We start from the raw sequence: 6000 nt of genomic DNA, 5'->3' as shown, positions 1-6000 counted from the left end.
ATAATAATTTTTTTAAAAATTTTTGGGCCCTAAAAAAGAGATGGGCCTGAGTCATTGGACTCATTCGCCTCTTAATAAGCACGGCCCAGATGACTATATCAGTCATCCAATCATTCACTTCTATAGAACAAAAGAGAGAGCGAAGAAAAAGACCATAAACAAACGAAGTTTTGGAGATGGTAGAATTCTGTCGAGATGACTTGAGGTTTTTCGTTACATTTTATTTAGCTTATTTCTATTACATGATGCTTCTTATGTTATTGTAAAGACATAATTTTGTGATAAAATATACCCATTTTCTAGAATTTTTATACCTTTATGCTACGTTTGATTGAAGGATAAAATAAACTAATGATTAGTACGTAAATGATAAAGAAAATGATTGTCGTAAATGATTGTCGTAGAAAATAGTATTATGTTTGGTAAGATTTTAAGTATAAGATAATTTTGAATTTTTTGATGAAAGGACAAAATTGCCCTTTCCTCTTTTTTTTTTCTTCCACTCCGGCGGCGGCGGTGTTCCGGCAGCAGATCCGACAGCTGAGGTGGCGGCGACTGCGATGCGTGGCAGTCCGACGAAGGTCCGGCGACGGCGGTGAGGCGGCAGTCCGGCAGTGGCAGCGGCGATGGTCCGGTGGCAGATCCGGCAACCGAGGAGGCCTCGACGGTCCGACGGCGGCGGTCCGGCGATGGCGGTGGCGGTCCGGCGACGGCGGCGTTCCGACAGCCGAGGTGGTTCAACAGCGGTGAAGGAGGAAGGGTAAAATTGGAAAGAGGGTAGGGATAGAGAAAGGATTAATAAATTATTTAATCACACGTAATACAACCTAATCATTTATAGGAAGAATTGAGTTGGTTAAATAAAAATCATACCAAACAGTAGATAAAGTGTGATAAAATAATCTATCATACTTAATTCCTCAACCAAACGCAGCGTTAAGGTTTAAATGTTTTCAAAAGTTTAACCACGAATTTCGAAGATGTTGTCGATGTCGTGACCCAGGTTCGGGGCTAACAAATGCTCTAAGTTCTTCATAACTATAGATTTCAGTTGTCTAGGATTAATCCTCCTAGAAATAAGGTTGGAACATCTGTTGACCCAGCGGATAAATTGTCTAAAAAATCAGAACGTTTTTCTATTGTATCAGAGTCGGAGCAACGAATATAACCCAACTGCAACAATGTCAAAGTAGAATTCAGAAATGTTCTTTCCACTTATATTCAAATCATAACCGTGCTCAAAGTCATTTTTTTATTCAGAAAATAGAATATACAAATTGGAATTTGACAGCATGTTCGATCGGCTAAAAACATGATATATCATTTTAAAGCAATACGCTCATTTACCGATGAAAGCTTAGATAATTTCGATAGTTTTGAATCTGTTTGGAGTGAGAATTTCTTCAGCTGGATCTAGTCTGGTGCCACCAGCTGCTTGTACGATAATTTTCTAGCTTTTTGAATGTCTCTCTCAGGAATTTCAGATATATATTTATAGGGGTGAAAAATCTGAGATATCAGCCATTAACATCAATTATTTGTCTGTTGCACTCCATTATTACTGATTACTTTGTTGTTACAAGTATGAGTTATGTTATGGAATTGCATGCATTTAACAGTCATGCTAACCCAACTTGCGATACAAAACTCGACAGTCCGCCCATGGTTCAATTCTTTGTGTCAACACAATTGACATCGGAGTTGCGTCATTTGTCGCTCTTTTGCTGTGGTTTCCAATATAAATAAATGGTTTTTCCTAGGAGAAACCTTTAGTCCATTTTGTCCCATTAAAGGATGGCATTCAATTCCGAAAACAGTCAATTCATATGTCCATAAACCAATTGTCGGAAATCATAGCTTGGAGATAAATGCGAGGTTTTGGGTAACAATGTTGGAAAAACAAACCAGCCACTAAAAGGTGTAATGGTTTTACCAACAAAACAAAGATTAACCTTTCTTAATCACATGTTTGTACAAGTTACACATGATCCTAAAGAGAACGCAACTTCTACCACAAGACCAAAAATATCCCCAGACAAATAGACGAGGATAATGTAGTGTATGTTGGTAAAAATCTGTCATACACACGATCTCACAGCCAAGAGTTAGAGTCACTTCAAGAGGATTTGAAAAACTGTACAGGATCACGTTGTGAGGATTAAAAAAAAACAAGAATCAACAGTCATCAAGACTAGAATACTTGCTAGCTCTTCCACCATGTTTCTTCTTAACCTGTTTCCTATCTTTATATTTCACCTCTGCCTTTCCCCCTCCTCCCACAGTCCCTTTGCTTCCTCCAACTTTACTCCCCTTGCTGCCACTGCCTCCCCCTCCTCCATCTTCAAGTCCTGCCGTCCTTTGCCACCCATTTTCTGCCTGTTTTTCCCAGCTAGACCTTTCACCTTGTGTTCATTCTTATGCCTCTGATTGCTGGTTGTAGAAAAATGCTCAGCGGATGGAGGAGGATCATACACATCCGGTGCCCACGAAACGCGGCATTCCCCAGTTTGCTTGCCTTCTTTCTCACGACTCCCTTTCAAGGCAGAAACAAGTTTCAAAGCAGCAGTTGGTGTAGCGTCTGGTTCATGTTTCGGCGGTTCACTCTTTAGATAGCCCATTTGTGCTAACAACGATTCTTCTAATATATTTTCATACTCTTCGTTGTCGTCATCATCATCATAATATTGCTTTTGGTGTTCCTTCTTTATCAATTTCTCAGGTTCCGATTTACTATAGCCCATCTGAGCCAACAGTTCTTCTTCTGAAAAATCATCACCATCTTCTTCGTCATCTTCTTCCCCTTCATCATGCTGGTACTTCCCAATGTAATGTCCCTCATCAGGAACTTGCTTCACATCATTCATATGATTCATCGTGCTACCATCATTAATCACTACCTTGCCTGATATATCATTGCTTAGCATACTAACCAGACAAGATTTGTGTGCATTCTCGCCTTCAGAGAGAGAATTTTCAGGAACATAGCTGTTTTCCATCATTTATCAACAGGATAATCCAAAATCTACAAGAGAGGGATCAAAATTTGGGATTAGTCGACCTATAATTGCAGAGACGCAAGAGTTCGCAATAAAGATACTAGCATCGCATCTGACAAATGCTCAACATCGGTACTTCAAAAGAAAAACATTTTTCCCACAAGAAAACAAGAAACCTCCGCGGCCAAAGGAAAGCAAGCACCTAAGAACGTAAAGCGTTTAACTTAAAACAATCGTGCGTGTTCAATTATGGAAACGAGGAGCTCAGAGGTATCGTAATCAATCAAGAAAAAAGATTCATCTGTCGCATTACAAGGCAAAATCTTGACAATATGTTGAATTAAAGTTGCATAATACGGTCCACAATTCCAAAGATATAAACGTAAAATTTGAGCAATAACAGCGAGCAAAGTGTGTTTACCGAATTGTCGAAACAAAACATGGAAATCACCGAAAGAAAGTTTACAGCGATCACAAATTTGTTAAACCCTAATTAAAATGGATGCACCCCCAATTGTGGAAAATTCGCGCGTGAAGGGCCTCGTTTCAAAATGTCCAAAATATTTGGGCTATATTTTTGTTGATATGCTTCAATTTCTATTTGTGGGCTTGTTTAGGGTGGAAACCAGCCCAATATTTACTTATTTTCATTTGAACGGATTGGTCAATGCTTGCATCCTTACTATTTCGGTTCATATATTATTAAATTTAATTTTAGTATAATGCAATTGATGTTTTGCTATTTTATTTTTTTCACTTTATACTGACATGATACTAATGTGATGTTTATCTATTATGTGTCATATAAATACTATGGACTAGAACTTCCATTTTTTTTTAAAAAAAAAACACAAGTAAAACTGAAATTTATGGAAGTAGAATATCGAAATCACAAAAAAGAAAAAAAAATATTCAATTACCATTTTCCCTTTTATTTATTACTTATTTTTGTTCTTTCTTTGGGGAAGAAAATATAAAAATCACAGAGCACACAATAATTCCTTGATCAGTGCTTGCACAGAAAATTATGGACGTTCTAGGCACGTAATCGTACCAAGTTTGTAATTAATCTGATTTTTATGATCAAACACTGTATGTCCTGATTCGATCGTTCGTTATAGTTTTCAAGGTAAGATTTCAAAGCTAAGAATTTGGTTGATGAATATTGTGAAAATTGCATAAAATATCCATGAACAACATCAAATTTAAATATGCTATTATGAATTTGAAACATTTTTACGAAGAAAACTAGAAGATTATGCTGAAAAAACTCAAAGAATTCAACTACTGAAAATGGAAATTAAGTGAACAATTAATTGAGAAAATTTGCAGATCTTTGTTGTTGTAGCTTTTTGATGATGAGTTTGTGATAGCTTCTTCTGATCCTTGCTGCTTGTTTTTGTTCAACTCCTACGAGTAGTTCCAGTCACCTTCCACGATCATCAATCATGGATCAGTGAATCAACTCATTCGATCGTGCAAACCAACTGACTTCTTTACGGGTTTGTGAAATAGTGTTCTCACAGTTAATGAACTTCTGTAGTTGGTTGGCTCTGCAGCAATTTGGCAATATGTAAGCCTATGTTCAATTTCCCAGTGATCCACAAATGAGGCTCATGGTAAATTTTGATGGTTGGGAGGAATTGTTCTACAAACATGGGGAGGAATTGATCACTGAGACATGTTCCTCCATCTCAAAATATTAAATTAAAACGTGTGATTCCTAATCATCTTGTTTCTTCTAGTTTTTCTCAACCTAAGGTTCATCAGTGCAACCTATCTGCTGTGAGAATCCCTTGTTTTTCACAATCTCATTTTCAAATTCTTCATCTTACCCCAAAAACTCTGTTATCCTCAAAAAATTCCTCAACCCTAAACTCCATTATCCTCACTCTCGACCATCGTCCGATTCACAGGCAATGCTATTGCATCTCCATTATGATGGCTTTCAGTGTTTAAGCACCTTGACTTACAATGTACAGCCTTCCTTGACCTTAGCACCAACGACGTCTCCTGTTGTTTCGGAAATATATTACCCTCGTCCCTCGCCGCTCTATCTCCATCTTACCATTGTTTACTCTGATGGTTCCCGTGGTGTTTGTCGTAATTTTGCTCTTGTTCGTTCACCATCTATGCTCCTAATCACCGCAGCTCACCCCATCAAATGGGCAATCAACCCACTATTCTTGCTCAAGACAACCACGCCTCAGCTTCTTCCTCTTTGGTAATAAACTTCCCACATATAGGTAGAACTAGGCCTCTTCCATTGAAATTGATTGAATCATGTGTTTAAACTTGTTGTCTTGACTGCCATGTGGTGAATCTGTGAACAAACTTTGCTACATAGTCCATGATGACATAATTCCATTGATGCAAATTCATGACTTAGTTCGGCCATTCGCCTTTTGTTCTATTGCAGTTATTTTTGTGTTCTTTGTAGACTCACATTCACACAAAGCTATAATCATGAGTCTTTGACCTGAAATTTGGCATATCATGACCTTTTGCTGGCCATTTCATGTGATCCTCGTGCCATGTGGTTTTAACTTTTGTTTTGAGGTCATTTTTGTGTAGATTTTGGAAACCACTAGGTATCTTGCTGGCGTGAAAGATAAAATATGCTCAATGGCTAGTTATTTGCGTGATGTTTCTTATTTAATATCTATTATTTGGCTTGCTAAATCACCTTGTCTGAATTTGTACAACTTATTCTATGTTTATTGCAAAAATGACTAGTGATCCTCATTCTCGATGTTTCTATTCCCAATCAGACCTCGGTTTTCTATACGTCCAAACGCAGCGGAAGTTTTAAAAGTTTTATTTTATTTTGACAATCAAAATATGTTTTGCTTTGGGCGCTCGTATGATTTTAACAAAACATTTATATGATGTTTAGAAAATTATACCTTTGTGAATTAGATCACGTGGCTCCAACTACTCCGGTATTAGCGGATGTAGCTCTTGTTGTAAATCCCTACGAACATTCTTCGATCTCCTAATCCGG

Source organism: Primulina tabacum, chromosome 2, assembly GCF_025594145.1.
Source record: "Primulina tabacum isolate GXHZ01 chromosome 2, ASM2559414v2, whole genome shotgun sequence".
Lineage (NCBI taxonomy): Eukaryota > Viridiplantae > Streptophyta > Magnoliopsida > Lamiales > Gesneriaceae > Primulina > Primulina tabacum.
Note: the sequence above shows the minus strand (reverse complement) of the source record.